Raw genomic sequence first — 17,624 nt, 5'->3', positions numbered from 1 at the left:
CCCTGCTAGTGAGCCATTACAAGGACAGCCCCCATCCATCCCTCTGAAGAGAAATGGCTCACTGCCTCAGCATTCAGCTCTGACCAGGAAAATCCATCAAACAAGTGATTGCAGTCAAACAACTGTATTTAACTGAGTCAGGGGGTGTTGGGGATATATGTCCTCTTTCCACTCACCTATTCCAGTTCAAGCTGGACAGCACAAAATCCAGCAGTCTGGCAGCAGAAACAGTGATGTTTCTGGGAACAGTACTGGGCATAAACTACTATGTCTGTTACAAGAACTATAATCTTCATGTGGTTTTATAGACACAATTTGATCTTTAATGGCCATGTTAGACTAGGATTATAGTATCTGCATTGCTTCTAGACAGACAGACAGGCCACCATAGATATTACAGCCTTTATTTGTCTGTCACGTTCACCAATCTGAACCTTACCTACTGGGAGCGTAGCAACACAGTGATTTGCAGTCACGGCGAAGGTCCGCCTTTCACTAATGGCCATTGAGGAGCAGCATTTTTACATTGATATAACAGCTCACACATGAAAGGCTGCCACCCCAGTGTGAAAAGAATGGCTTTAGAAGTGCCGGATGTTGGCCCCCTGTCTCAAACACAGCTGGTGGAGGGGCTGCCTTGCTGTAGCAATGTGGTCAGTTAACAGAAGTCAGTTGACACCAGTATGGCATCTTGAACTGTTGAATGATTTACTGATATAATAGATAGACACACTGTTTAGTGATACAATGTAAAGATGTCAATCTTGTTGCATTTCAACAACCGTTGTTGCAGTACTAATCAGGTACAATCAGCCATCTAACTATTATTACCAGTGAGAGAAAGGATCAATAAAGGTCCCCTTTGGCTCCCTGTGAGTTCCTTTAATTTGCCCTTTACCACTGAATTCTGACAGGAGGAATCTCATAAAGAGCAGGCCCATATAGAGCTCCAGCTAGTGAAATAGAAACTGGGGGTGAAAATGGGATTTTCTGAGGCTAAAACTGCCATGGATCAGGATATTCCTATTAATAATAATAATGACAAGAGATGATAAGTTCCTGATACGGGCAAAACCATTTATTTTCCAATTTGTTAATCTAAAAAAGGGTTCGGAACCAAATGGTTGTATACTGTCTAGTAGACGTCCTTTAATGTTTATTCAATGAATCTATGACCCTGGGAGACCATGATGAACAAACCATGTTCTGTCTTTTACTATGACTAATATCCCTGATAATACAGTGTATGTGGCAATTTAATGGTGTTTCCTATATATCCTCCTTCTATTGGCTAATTGTAATTCCGAAAAAATATCCCTCAAATGTCCAAGAAGAAAATGCATGAGTTGTCTTTTGTTGCATATATAACTTGGAAAACAACACCACAAGCATGAATGGATTAGAACATAATCATATTTTTTATTAATCATAGATTTTCTTTTTGATCCTCTTTCCTTTATTGAAAATATATTTGGATGCATTTTGATTTTTTTTATAAAGCCAATGTACAATGTAGTTATTATCACTCCCTCTGACGTCATTACAGCTCTGTAAATCATATCTTTAAGAAAACATTTGTTCATGAATGTTACCTTGGCTGTAGCTGATAATCATTAATATAGAATAAACTAGGGTCGTAAAATGGACAACGAAAGATAAATAAATGATGGTGACAGTTAAACAAACCAGGACAATTAATTCAATGCCATTATTAATTGAATGTTTCCTCTTCCCATTATGAGTGAAAAAGGACGTATGAGCCATCAGAGAGCAATACAGGAAAGAGTAACCACCTTCCTAACAGCCAAAGGTCAACTGCAAGGACAAGGTATATCTGAGTTTGTTTTTAAAGTTTCGTTTTGATCTCACAAATGACTGAGAATGCTCAAATATTGCGCAATACAAATGTCTCCCTGAATGGGGAGTTACAGTATTTGTCACAAGACTGAATCAGAAATAATTGTATATGACAACAGACCAGGCCCTTTAAAAGCAATATTACTTTAATCTGCTGATTATTACCTTTCATAAAACCAAACCTGTGATGACAGCTTCTGTTTGGATACAGGTTTGTTTACATTGTCAACTCCAGCTCTGTTTTTGCTTGGGGGACATTCCAGGTTGTGATTTGCGTGCATGGGAAAGCAAATGCGTGCAGAACAGTAACAGTATTAATTTCACCAATTACAACTAATACAATACAAACTCCCACATCTCTGTGTATTGTGCTATGGCTTGTAATCATTTTATAACTCAGTTTTATAACCTAGCACAAGAATTAGGTGCCAATAGTGAATCAGGGAGTTGTCACAATATCTGCTAAAGTGCCACAGCATTTTGCAGACATGCACCAGACGGATTTGTCAGGACTGTCTGAGAAGCACACCGCCTCCTGTGATTGCTGTGCCAACTGAAATAAATGTTCATTTATCTCTCTTTCACACAGTGTTTAACGAGATAATCCCTTCTCCTGTGGATTTCATGAAAAATTCATAAACTTAATCCACAGCAACTGTTGACAGGTGATGGCAATTATTTAGGTTTATTCTGTTCACTAATAAGGCGTAACAGTAAAATGGTGCTCTTCTTCTATGAATAAACATCAGCACCTGATGATGTTTCACCTTCACACACCATAATATGAATTGATATATGACGTTGTGGAGGGTAATGTGGAGGGTATGTTCTACCAATACTGGGAGAATAGAAAATGTAGTCATTCGTTCAGTTGACAGATGAAACATTGCACCAGCCCAGGCGCTGGTTTCACTGGTCAACTTTTCCCAAAGCTGACATCTGAGCTGACATCCCTATCATGGTGCGTCAGGACAGGGACATACTGTAGAGGTGATGGAGGCAGCTTTCTAAATGCAGTATTCACAAACAGTGAGAAACAGCTTTGTTCAGAAAAGCCATTGCCGTAAGAGACAGTGACGCACCATCTGTTTTGCGGTTTAGCCATCAACACTGACAATGGTTTGCAGTGTACCTATATTTGTCTTTCTGTCCATGAGTCAAACTCATAATGCCAATGTTGTGAGTCAAACAAGACAGCCGGAAATGTTACCAGTCAGAAATGACAGAAGTGGTAATACAGGCATGATTACATGATGAGGCTAACTTTAGACAGGGATCAAATGCTTGCATACTGAAAACAAACTTGCTTTGCGGAAGTAGATGCGAATAGGCTGCTGTGGGAGGAGGTGTATGTATTCCACCAAGTTGAATACCAATCGAAATATAATTTAATTGCCTCAAGGTTGACCTGGACCTCTTAACAGTGTGTAAATACATAATGATATGGTGTGCAAAGATTGAATGAATGCATGATTCGATATACATTATGTATTCAGGGTCTTTTTGAACTTAGATTAGGAGACTCCTCCTTATTGTGCTGTTTTCCAATGTACAGTATTCATATCACCAGGGCTTTTTTGATAAAAAAATAAAAAAGACTAAGTTGACAAACAAAGGAAACAGGTATAGGTTCATTCAATGTCTTCACAGTTGATGTACAAACACAAATAAGATTGGACTCAAAGATATCAAGCATATACATACATGAATGACATCTGAAATGAGGGGTGGGTGTCCAGCGTAATTGTCATTCATGATAAGGTGTGAGAGCGAATTCAAAAGATCCATTTGCTGGTGATATGTAAAGTTCAGACACGCCATGGAATTATAGATGTAGTCAGTAACAATGTGAATGCAGGAAGGTTGTACATTGGCAGATCCTTTACACACAGAGGAATGGGCTAGAATGCTTAAACCCTCATTATTGAAAACCTTTTCTCAGTCAAAGCGGGAAGGTGAATCTTTTTTCAAAAGCCCAGCCCCTGATCCTGTGAGAATTATGCATACTGTTTAATTCTAGTCATGCTCCGAACTGGAGCGAATGTGTATAAACTGCAAGTATAATTAGCCCCCAAATAGAGATGATCAGAATGAATGAATACACGTCAAGTTAAATGACCATGAGGAACATTGGTAAATGGATAGTCATCCCAGTGAACAGAATGGTCATTGAATTAATCTGATAAGATTTGTTAAAACATTGCACTATAGGGAGTGTATATAGAGGACAACACACCAGCCCTGCTCCCATTAGCATGTTTGGTCTTCTTAATGTATGATACTGTGCAGTTTTGAGGCTTATCTTTAAAAAAAAACCAGCTGCATACATTTCTCCCAAATAGAGAGGGCAGAAGCTGATATTTCAAAGGATGTAGAAATATCATATTTAGATGGGCTCCCACTTGTTTTGGAATGGCTCTTAGATGCCGTCTGAGTCAATACTGTGGAGAAGATACACCAAGTTCTGCCCCTTTAGAAAACAAATACATTTGTGCACTCTTTTGGTTATATAGGCTAGTGGTTCTGCCCCCTTTAAATTAGTTTTAATAATCACGTTTCATAATTATATAGTCAGAAGGGGAAAACAATCATATTACTGTACACACAACGTCATAATGATTGGCATATTCACGAAAAGGACAAATTACATTTTGACATGTTCCAAAATAGAATGAAACGGACAAATTCTGCTCCTGACAGGGGACTACATTCCCAAAATTAACACAGAAATTGACACCATGCCCATCTTTGGCTTAGTTGTCATAGAAACAGCCTGTGTTGCCATTTCAAAATTCATATCACAAGCTCCCAAATGTTGATACACATTGAACAAATGATACATAAGGGTGAAAGAGGCAATGATAACTATTTGTCTCTTGTGTGAGAGTGTAGATTACTGTGCAATACAGACTATGTAAACAGAAACCACCTTGTTTTGGTGACTGCATCCAGTCAAAGGATAGGTTCTGGTCTGAGCTCCTACTGTATATTCAGAATCACATGTAATCAGAGTGTTTCTCCAAGCTTTTACTAATGCTGTAATAGAGACTAATCTCAATCAAAATACCATCCAAAAGACAAACAAAAGCTCTACATTTAGACCAGACTTTCCTGTTCAATGTGGAAAATGTTGTACTATTTCACTGACTAACAGAGACGCCAAACTAGAAATCACAGCACTGGGGCTGAATAATGCATTATGTTTGAAAGTGTTTCAACCTGTTCCGCTTCTTTATGTGATTGCCGTCTGGGCTGTAAGTGTGCAGAATCATTAACAAGTGACACCAAAGTGTTCACCATGTGTTTGTAAGGCTTATTCAAACACACAGCCTTCCCTGATGTTTTAGCTACAGCTATCCACTCTCTAATGGATGACACCGTAACACATCTCTCAACAAGGATACAAACACCTGGGGAATGTAGATCAATTTCAGTGTCATCCTCTATCTGTAAACCTGTAACAATTTGTTTTTGTTTGCCTTTATAGCCACCCACATCTGGGAATCCGGCAATGGAAAATAAGCAATAGGTCTGAAATTCTTCAGAGCCTGTCTATTTCTTTGTTTCTCCTCCTTGGCTGTTGAACTTTACCAGGGTCCTGTAGTGCTGTGCTGTGTGCACAGCTGCAGGGGCTAAGTCTTGCCCTTCCTTTTGTGGCATCCTGTCACAATGGCTGCAGCCAGCGCTAAAGTTATTGCAGCTGCAAGCCAATTATCGGCAACCCCAAATCATTTTGCAGCTTTCATGCTCTGGCAATGGTGAAGAACAGGGCTTTGAAATTGTGTTTGCGTAATTATGAGGGCGACTCTGAATCTTCAGATAGAATAGACGCCTCCCAATGTTTCATCACACAGACATTACGATGCAGAACCCTGGTGGGGAGGCTCCTGTAGGAGAGAGGTCCCATCCCCATGATAATATATCAATGAGAACTCATAACCTCACAGGGTTGACGTCGCACAAGAGAAATGAGAGAGGCAGAGCCTCCTGCATCCAAAAACTGATCTCATGTTTTGACTAGCCAGTGTGGATGTTACGTTAGCCCCTTAATGTAGACTTTCACAAATATATGTTTTCTTCAGCTGAATGTACAATGTCCTTAATCTCGATGTCCACAGAGATAATATTCAGTTGCCTCTTAACAATTGCGTTCTCAAAGGAATACTTTATATTCTAATTTCTTATACTTGCATCAAGCAACTTACCATTCTTACACACATATCATGATGCCCTTTAACCAGCACACATTCAATGTAGATGTGAAATCATTTAACTCAGCTTGAAGCCAATATCATGGGTCAATTGCTGTAGAGCGAAATTCTACCCTTAGTCAATAGAAGAAAATTAATTTGCAAGTCTAAGGTCTTGGAACCAGATCATTTACATACTGAAATATTTATAGTCTTCTTAAATCCAGTGGAGTGTAGAATGGTTCGTTGGCTGGAAGAGCAGATTAATTTAAAACTCATTAAGACATGTGCTATCAGCTCAGTATGGTGGAGAGTAGCTGTATATCCCATTAGATGGCTCCCAAACATTTGGAAAGACTGCAGGTAATGTTATCCAGACAGGGATGTGATGGAACCTGCCGTGATACGTGTTCATTTTCCACTGTACTCGTGTCGTCCACTCTGTCTCCATAAAGGATGTTGTAGCTCGCTAATGAACCATGGAAATGTCAGCGCTCAGGTCGAGATTAATTAAAGAGTCCAGATTAATTAAAGAGTCCACAGACAGCTGATTACAGGAACATGACTTACAGATATCCCCAGCCCTCTGAGACAACAGACCTCTCCTCCGGGCTAAATGATGCTGTTATTGATAATTTTCTGTAAGATGATACTGTAATTGTTCCAACTCAGCCATTACAATAGGATGAATTGGAACAAGCTACCTGTACACACAAGGATGATTTGTTATTCAGCTTTCTCTTCGCCAGGGTCACAGTTAAGATGTAATTAGGTTCAGGAGAATCAGCGGTGGGCGTATCCTATGGCTAAGTCCTGCTGCACTAGTCCAATAATTACTGATCTGAGGGACAAGGGACTGGGGCCAGTGTTTAGTCAGGTGGTAGAGAGGAATGATGGTGAAAGCTGCTGATGTGTTTTTGACAGCTCTTTGTGACACTGCGGCAGCACCTGATACAGACAGACAGGCCTTCAGTAAAACAGTATCAGCCAAAAGTTGTGAAACAGAAGGAGCTCAAGCCCAATATAACTTCCAATGCCAAAATAATACCAGTGACTCATATTTACCTTCAGGCCGTGCTGCCATTATCTTCCTTGTCTCAACATGCAGTCTGGTCCTCTCACCAGGAACTTTAATTAAACATGGTATATGCAGTCATCAGATACCCAGCCTCACCATTCTTCTTTGTGTGACTGTACACTGTGAGAAAAGAGAAAGTGTTTGTTGTCTTTCATTCCCTCATGTTCCATTGTACAGTATGCCCAAATATGTGCAACATGTATATTTTATACTTGACTGGTAAAAACATTTATCTAACTCAAAAAGGAGCTGTCCCTGGTAAATAAATAAATAAATAAAATACAACTCAGATGACATTAGCAGATGTGCGCATGCTTTTGTTTTCCCTTGAGTGATATGGAAGCTACATTTTTATAAGAGTAATGTGTGAACTAGAATGGTAAAGTGGAATATAGGGTTCTGTGTCACTGTGGATAAAACGTTTGACTCCCTGCCAGTCCAATTGGAAACAATACTCAGAGTATCCTGTATACTTCCCCTCACTGGCCAATCAAAGCAAAGTGTGGGAGAGACAACCTCTTGGCCAATCTAAATTAAACAATATGACAAACCGCTTATAGGAGCCACTTTTATTTTTTAAGAAACAAGTGTTTGGCCATCATTTGTTTCCTGAGAGCCAGTACGGAATGCCAGCCTAAACACTAATATTCTCAGCCCATGTAAGACCTCTGTATTGTAAGGCAAAGCAGAACAAGAAGAACACCATTATGTAACTAATCACAGTTCCAGGCAGATTGTACAGTATAGTCACTGAAAGGAAAATAACAGCTTGGAAATTGTGCAGCTGACTGTCCAGAAAAAGTCAAGAAATCTTTTCACTAAGTAAAATGACTCCTTTGTCTCAGCTTGGAGGATGCACCGTGTTTTGGGTGAGTTCTCCAGATGGCTGACACATGTTCATTTGCTTTCCTGGTGCGATCAGTCTCTTTTTCACAGTAAAGTGATCTGCACCAGTGATCCCAGCTGTATATTTGCAGTGAATTCTACTATTTCAGCAGTCCAGTGCCTCAATCTAAACTCAACGTCTCCTCTCCTAGACCCACCTTTACCCCATTTGGCAAAACCTCACATGGCTGTCCCCCTCCCACACCCCTGACAGGAGAAAGAATGCTTAAACACTTCTCAGCAGAGTTTTTATTCATCTACTCTATTTATCTAACCTTTATTCAACCAGGCGAGTCAGTAATGAAGGCCTGGTTGCAAGGACACACACACACACACGTGGACATGTGGATGAATACATACAAAGCGAACAGGAAGACGGACAGGGAGAAAGCAGAGGGGTTATGCTGGTATGCAAACCATTTGAGAGTAATTCTTTTGAGATTTTACCTGTGTGAGTGTGTGTGTGTGTGTGTGTGTGTGCGTGCGTGCGTGCGTGCGTGCGTGCGTGCGTGCGTGCGTGCGTGCGTGCGTGCGTGTGTGTGTGTGTGTGCGTGCGTGCGTGCATGTGTGTACAGCTGCATTTGTGACACATTGACACTATTGCCAATATCCCTCAGTGTGGAGCTCTGAAAATAAATCCAGAGCTTTCAGTCAGCACAGCCCACACAGAGGAAATTTGAAATCACACAGCAGTTTTAGATAAGAAACTCAATTCCTGTCAGATCCCAGAGCCAAGACTTCTACAGCGAGAGACATTCAGGGTATCTGCCCATACTTGCCGCTTGTTGCATCTATATCAATATTGAATAAAGGTGTTGGCTGTTTTTCTTGTGTTAAATCAGAAGAAGATACTGAGTGAGCTGTTGAAGAATTGGGGCCTCCATACCTTTGCTCTCAGCAGTATTGTCTGCTCTCTTTGTGCTAAATGCCCTCATCTTCATGCAAGTTCATGCACTTGCTTGTCACATTTTTAACCTATGACTAATACATCTGCTTTACTTTTCCCAATAAAGACCTAATGAGAAAATATTAACTGCTGAAAGTTTGGCTGATAGTCTTTAACTCTAGCATTAAGCAGTAAACATATCCATCCCTACTGTACCTGCCAAGACTTGCTTGCCTCTGTTGTGGGGATTGTCTCGATCTTGAAGTTTGATTGTTTATTTGGAAATGTTCTCTCTCTCTCTCTCTTTCGATACCCCCCCCCCCCACACACACACACACACACCTCCCCCACCCAATGTTTTGTATTCATTTGCAAAGTCCTCCTACTTGCACCTGCAAATCCTCTGACACAATACATCAGTCTAACAAAGAACTGAAGCCTTCAGTTTCAGTGAGGCAACTGTCAACCAGTGTAGTTTTAGCACAATGGAGAGAGTAAAATAAATTCTTTAAGGCCATCCAATTGGAACCACGGAGGCAAACAGCTCAAATAAAAAGAGTCAGACAGAGCGAGGAAAGAGTGAGATGGATACAGACAGAAGAGGGGGAGTGAACAAGACAAGAGAGAGAGAGAGAGAGGGTTGAGGATCCAGAGATGGGCACAGACAAGCCGTGCTTCTACCTACAGAGCTGCTGACATCTTTACAGCTGTATTCTTCTTGCTTTCATAGACAAAATTGAAAGCAAAGCAAAGACCTTTGAGAGAATGGTTTATTTGGCTTACACATAATTCATTAAAATGACAGTCATGTGTGCAGCAAAAGCAACAGTCTCCCCCCCTCCCCCCTCAGCAGTGGTTTCATGCCGTGGTTAAACCCAATAGATTGAATCTGTTCTCATGAATAGTTTGATTCGTCAGGTCTCCCAGACACACATCAAATCCTCAAGTTGAAAATAAGTCAAATAACAAATGGTCCTTCAACATCGTATTTCTAAAACAATTTTGAATGTTGTTTTTGCAAACGGGCATTTTGGAACAAAAGAACATGAGAATCAGTAGTATTAGGGTAATAACCAAACAGACACAACTGTGCTTGCGAATCATATGGTATTAATTTTGTTAGTATTTCATATTGGGAATTTTCTTTTAGATAGACCCCCAATAAGATAAAGCATGAAAACTGCTCTAGCAAAACAATGGGAAACTGCTCCTTCCTGCCAAAAGCTGGGTTAGTTATTTTGGGAAACAAGATTCCATGCAAAATAGTTAGCCCTTGTGAAGTGCAACAACCTGCTCCCTCAGTAATCTGGAAGGGAACAAGCCATTAATCCTCTCCAGCTGCCTTTAGTCCTAGTCTCATGGTCTTCTGGGTTGTGGTACAAGTGTTTAGGACTGATTGGACTTGACGACGCATGCTGTTCTGTGGTTGGAGAACATGGAGAAACACCTGGAATTCCACTACCCCGTGCTGTATGCTGATCAAACCCAGGACTTACAGAGACAATTATACACTCACCGAACACTTTATTAGGAACACTATACTAATGCTGGGTAGGGCCTCCCTTTGCTCTCAAAACAGCCTCAATTCTCTGTGGCATTGATTCCACAAGATGTTGGAAACATTCCTTTGAGATTCTGGTCCATGATGGCATGATTGCATCACGCAATTCTTGCTGATTTTTCAGGTGCACTTTCAAGCTGCGAATCTCCCGTTCTACCACATCCCAAAGGTGTTCCATTGGATTCAGATTCGGTGACTGGGAAGGCCACTGAAGAACACTGAACTCACTGTCATGTTCACGAAACCAGTTTGAGACGACTTTTGCTTTGTGACATGGTGCATTATCATGCTGGAAGTAGCCATTCGAAGATGGGTAAATTGTGGCCATGAAGGGATGCACATGGTCAGCAACAATACTCAAATAGGCTGTGGCATTCAAGCGATGATTGATTGGTATTAACAGGCCCAAAGTGTGCCAAGAAAACATTCCCCACACCATTGCACCATCTCCACCATGAGAAGGTGTACAGGTGTTCCTGATAAAGTGTTCGGTGAGTGTATGTCTATCCTTTTTTGTATTCCTCACAATCTAGATGATCAAAACAGTTACATGGGATCTCATTTTGCAAATGGTTACACCACACAGTATCTACGTTAAACATTGCCATATCAGATCTCAGAAATTGTTTGGTGTGTGTCATAATTTCCGTGCTAATCGAGTACTTAGACAATGCCTGTAAATGTGAGAGTGTGTGGGGAAAAAAACGGAAGCAGTGATTTGAATGTGGCACTCTTTGTGGTTTCAGCATATCTGCTCTCTTAATCCTGAACACAAAGCCTGGATGAGCACTACCTTTGTATGTATCAGAATGGGAGACTCAAGAAGCAAGCCCCGGCATGCTCAGTCTTTTTTGTACAGCAGCAACACTGTGGCAGGTATGGAATCTTAGGTTACAAGGAGGATATTACCATGGAGGTATGGTAATACTGGTTGAGGAGGGATGGGAATACATCAACACACAACACAACAGGCAAACGGCATGGCCTATATACTCTGATATGAGTGTGTCAGTTTCAGTTTCGACTTGGGTAAATGTTTGCCATATATATTTTATTTTATGACTGGATGCATCAAGGTATTTGACTCACACTTGTCTCCAAAACAGCCTAACAGGTTTGAACCAACTGAAGCAGTGCCTCACAGTTGTGGGCTTAAGTTTCAACTCTGACCTCCTTCTGTCTGCTGAATTTGTAGTGCATCAGAGGCACCAAACCTGGAGGGGATGTATAGAGAACCTTGAGAGAGAGAGAGAGAGAGAGGAGAGAGAGAGAGAGAGAGAGAGAGAGAGAGATTGTAAAAACATCAAAGTAAAGAGTTGCTGATGTCTCCTACAAGTGTAGGTGTAGAGATCACACTCCCTCAGTTAGTCAATATTGAGTCTTTACTTTACCTTCTGTTTACTTGCCTCCGGTAGGATAGCACATTGGTGATTGTTTTATGGTGTGTGTACTGTTAGCTTTTCCTCACAGGACTGAGATAAGAAAAATAATGAACATGTTGAATTTGTGCATGTACGGCAATATCTGAAGAGCTAGTTCCAGGTAATGACATCACCCATATGTAATGTGATAGGAGAAAGAAGACTATTATGATTCTACTAATTGGCTTCGAGAGGACCTGGGGTTTGGCTTCACTGGCTAATCAGTCTCCAGTTGGAAGGAGTGTGAGTCTGAGGGAGGGAACGGGAGGGGTTGGGGCTGAGCTTCTCAGTCCTGAATTGGATGAAGGCTACTGTTGGGAGAGTGTCAGTGCATGCATTTGTATGTATGTGTTGGTGTTTGATGTATGTTGTGTGACAAGGGCTGGATAAGGTTGGAGAAACAAACTTTGCAAACCTTTTTTATGGAAGAAGTCATCACTCATCAACCTCAAACCTCCTTTGTGTGTGTTTTTGTCTAACTCCTCAGCCTCTGTGATGACACGCTTGCACCTGGGGGTGTCTGTCCTGACATCCTGGAAACAAAACAAGAAAAGCAGATGCAGACATGAAATACCTGCAGACCATTCAATTCAACACCCAAACTAAGGTGGAGACAAGGGACTATTTGTCATGGGGTAAACTACTGCATTTGTTCCACAAGAACAGTTAGTATGTTAACATATAGCTGGAGCGCATGGAAGTACATACAAATGAAAAAGAGAAAAACACACTCATCCACGCAGGGCATTGCCATTCGGTTGTGCTGGCTCTTTGAAGTGGAAGGGATAGGGCAGATAAGATGCTGAGGAAATTGTGAATGTTCAGACAAGAACACAGAATGCAAAAAATGAGAAGTAATCACTCACTCAAAACCCTGGGTGTCAAGACAGGCAAATGAGGCAAATCTCTTACCTTGTTGATTGATTATACTTCATACTACAATACAATCTCATGAAATATGCTTAGAGTTTTAGGATATGTACAAGGGATGTTGTTGAAAGAATTTCAATATTATTATAATAGATTATAATAGAGACATTGAAATTAAATCTTTTCAGTATAGATTTTGTATTCTGCATTGCATCTACAAATAGCAAGACCTTGGAAAGAGAAGGACTTTAGAACAAGTCAGAACAAAATAATGTTGTTTTCCATCCAAAGTTGTTTTCCATCCATCAGTTCAGTATCATAAGACAATACAGCACAAATTGTTCACCTTTCTGCTCAGTAGTCTCTGATACCCTCCCCTCCTGTGATCACACTTAGGGGATGTGGTCATTCTATAACAAGCTCACGACTGACACTGGTATAAATCACATTTAATGGGTACTGTCCTTGAAGGAGGTTGTTGTAAAAACGGCCGACTGTCTATAATGTTCTCTTTATGGTGGTGGTATAGTTGATAAAGCTGGGATTGAGAACACTTCAATTTCTACGTTCTGCTATTGTTGGGAATCATAAATTCAGTCAGTGCCATTTTCATTAGTGCTGCCATGTTTCCTCGAAGCTCCCCTAGGCAAACCCATGTTGGCAGTCTGGTGCAGTATCAAGCCAACCACCTGTCAGTTCATTTCTACACATGGCCTTCTCTGTCAAACACTCTCCAAATTCTCCCTCTGCCCCACACAACACCTGTGATTGGCTTTTCTATTGCCATCACAGCTGTCACATTTACGCTCAGCATTAATTAAAGTGAAATCCCAAAATATACAAAAGATTGCACACATTGTACAATTTCAGCCAAGTTTGTCCTGACTGTACAACATGTGTATTAGTGAATTAACCAAACAGTCTTGGCGTACTAAAGTGTATCTGTTATCTTTGGTTCATACATGCTGCCTTCTTGTGCTGTAAAGAGCGTCCAGCATTATTCTATGTATCATTTATTGTCCACAGTTTAGACAGACATTATTTTGGTGTCCAACAAACTTTTAAGTGATGAAAAAATGCTTGAAAAGATAGAATAGAGCCAGTTCATTTTTACCTTGTCATGGTGAAGTGGAAGCAGCTTGGAATGGAATGAAGAGCCTTTAAAAGTGAAATGAACAAAAGATATCCCCGTTCAAACTGCAGTAAACACATGCTGGATAAAATAGAATTGATATGTTTTGTCTCCTCACATTTGGAAAGTACATGAGGAAAATCCGATCATCTAGAGAAGATTTAACAAATTAAGCATAGCAGATTGAAATGAAAAACAAATACCCCCTCTCTGTGCAATTGGATTTGTGTCAGCTTCATCTCTGGAGACTTTTGTTCCCAGAAAGCCATGATTATGATATTCAGTGGAATGAGACAGCATCAGTCACACCACATTGATCCAATCAATCCGGGGAACAGAGCCTCATTTGGAAGTAAACACATTTGTATGGTGCTATTGATTATAGGACAGGCTGTTATTGACAATCATTTGCATTTGCTACCCTACATAATCATCTTGTGTCAAGTATGGAAATACATTTTTAAAAATCTGTGGGTAAAACTTGCTGTGTCGTAGAATAATTGGCAGAAAATACTTCTTGATTGTTTCCCGAAGTTGGAATATTTTGACACAGATACAATACGGCTGTGGGAATATTCCCCCGTGATTAGCCTGCTCATATTTCTCCTTAGTCAACCAACAGTGTTGCATGTCTGTACACATTCTATTGAGTGTCTGTTTGGGGAAAGAAACAACCATGCATTGCTGAAAGGATTAATGTCATGTTGATTTCAATTTTGAGAACATTAAATGTACCTTGGGTGGACATCGAGCTCACAGAAAACCTCAAGAGTGGTCAGCAGCTCTGCTGTCATTACTGAGCTAGACAACAGTTTCTTTGGAGGGGTTTCAGTGTGGTTCAAGGATGAGCAGTGTCCCGTGAGGGGGGGGGGGGGAATACCATGAATACTGGATGTGCCTAGAGACTTATGAATAAGCCAAGTGATACATGGCAGTGGTAGAGTTTGTATTCAAAGCCAGCCTTGTGTCCATATCTCTTATCCAGACATCATGCAACCAATCATGCTCACAGTAAAATTATTGGTATTACATCATTATGCTGTGAAATCAGTGCATTCACAGACACCATCCAGTGAATCATAAGATAGTATTTACTGCTGATTAAGTGGTATAATGAGGGCTTGTTAGCAGTATTTTTCTCTCTTTCGCTCTTTCTCTCTCTCTCTTTCTCCATCTAGTGATTTCATCAGGTTGGGAAGAATCGCTAGCAGTCAAAAAAAGATCTTTATGAAATGATTTTGTGCCAGCAAATACATACCATGATTAATTAAATTATTACCAAAGCAAATAGAGAGGGTCATGACAAGGCATGTGCTTCTTCTTGGTTCTATGGAAAGAATTTCCTTTAAAATGAACATCTGAAATGGAGATTTTTCTCATGAATAATTAAACCTGAAAAAATAGAGCAACAAATTGACTCAATAACCACAGTCCACAATGCATTATTCATATCAGTGACAGTTAAATTGGACCTCATTAAAAGCAATTCCATGTTGGGTTTAAAGGAGACTCTTTTTATTCTGCCCTCTCATTCTGTGATGTAATTCTGACAGGGACCGACTTTGATGTTTTATTCCCAAAGAAAGAGTAAATGGCTGCATGATTGAATGAAACGGCTGGGGATCACTGTGTGACTGCCTCGACAGCCTTTCATTTCTGAAGCCCAGTAGCTAGGCAGACCCACAGCTATGGACAAGGCATCCGATCTGTGCCCTCAAACACTGTTTGGCCAACATAGCCATTTCCTATGCCTGGACTGAACCACCACATTATTATATTTAAATGAGGAAAATAAGGAGAGAGAAAGAGAGTGGGAAAACAAAACAAGTAAAGCAAATCGAACATCATAAAAGAGCTCAATCAAAGCAGGCAGAAATATAGCTTGGGTTTTTTGTGCAATCGACAGTCGTGTTTTGTTCAGCTAACAGAGAACGAACTCTATTGCTGAAGGAGTTACTGTGAAAGGGCTTGAAACGTCCGGTTTGAAAATGACAGAGGGATGCAGAGTCCTTGTGTGCTTCTATTCAGCTCCAATGGAATGATTTTCCCAAGCCCAGTGTTCTCACACTTGTGCTTGCATCTCAAATAAACCTCCTATGGATTCCTAACTTCACAGACAGAGGGGTTGAGGGGGGCCAGGGGGTGGATGAGCGGGGGCCAGGGGGTGGATGAGGGGGGGCTAAGGGGTGGAGTGGGGGAGTGGATTGTGTGTAAAAAGCGTTTTATAGAGATGCTGATTTCTTATTCACCCGGCCTCTGTGAGAGCAGAAGCGCAGAGGAATGCAGAAAGAAAGCCCTCTCTTTCTCTCTCTTTCTCTCTCTCTCTCTCTCTCTCTCTCTCTCTCTCTCATTGAGAGGCCATAATGCATCCATCGTATATGAGTTGAAAAAGGCGTCCCTGGTGGGAAAAGAGTGACCCCCGAACCCACTGAGGAGGAAAGCTGCTGTGCAGGGCCTCTTTTTGCAGAGGTGCATTCTGGTCTGAGGCAGCTCGGATTCTCACCTGCAGAGAGAGTGAGAGCCACCTCCGGGTGTTTACGACAAGCCCTCCTCTGCTTTTGCAGCAGAGCGAATGAATAACAATATAAGTCCCACTTGAGTCCGCAGAAATGCGCTGTTGCCAGATTCTAATCATATCTTTTCAGAGGCAGCAGTGAAAAGAGTAAAAGACATATCATCCTGCATTTACGCTTATTTTGCAGATTTTCTCTTGCTTTCTTTTTGGTCTGTGGTAGATCACCATGAACTGTTGGCATTATGAAGCATGAAGATTGGCGTAACAAAGAGCTGTCACACCTGATAACAATCATAAACACAGAAAGCAAGTCTAGGAATTTGCCAGGAATATACAGTATGTAAACTACACATCCAGTCAAGGGACATTATTGATTCCTGCAGTATGATTGAACATTCTATTCCCCCTGAAAATCAACTCATTGTTTAACCTAAATCATATATGAGAAACAATTGTTGTTTCATTACTTTAAATGCAAAGAAAGACTGAAAATGTATCCATGGGCCCTTGTGCAGCTGTATGTATGTATATGTTTAGGTTTGGTAAATGTATCTTCTGTGCTGTGTCTATAACACTATAACTCTGTAATGTTTATTTCCTACATACTGTAAACACATCCCAGCTGACCGTGATTGTGTGAAATCATCTAGCCTTTTTTCATACCAGATTAGAGGCACACATTGGGGGCCCGTTGCAGAATCCACATTCTGGCTGGCAGTGCTTATTGGATGTGCATTTTATCCCCTGATTTGAATTTTTGTTAAAGTCAGTATTATGCATGGACACTGGCAGATTTGGGGGAATTAGAGATAATTCACTTTTCCAGCTGACGTGACTGTTAAGCAGATGTTGAAATGAAGAAAAGTTATCCTCAGTGGAGATGGGCCAAGAATAACAATTGGATTTCTACAATATGAGAAGACAAACACATGGCATTTGGGCTGTGTGTGTGTGTGTGTTGTATGTTAATTTAAATGGATTTCTTACAAATTTGGTAATAAAAAAAGCCTAGTTCTATTATGAGAGCACAATGCTTCGTTATCCACGGTATCTCTGTTACATGTACTGTAAAATCAAAGAGACTAGGCTGCAGATGCACCATTCTCATATAATTTGTCTGTGTGAAGGGCTTTTTGTGGTAAAGGTACAGCCAATGACATCCCAGTGACAGTTGAATATGTTTCCTGGGGAACATTAGCATTAGCATGCGCTGTGTCACATTAAAGATG

This window comes from Argentina silus (assembly GCF_951799395.1).
Source record: "Argentina silus genome assembly, chromosome: 3".
Lineage (NCBI taxonomy): Eukaryota > Metazoa > Chordata > Actinopteri > Argentiniformes > Argentinidae > Argentina > Argentina silus.
The sequence above is the reverse complement of the archived record's forward strand: the minus strand, read 5'-3'. Positions refer to the sequence as shown.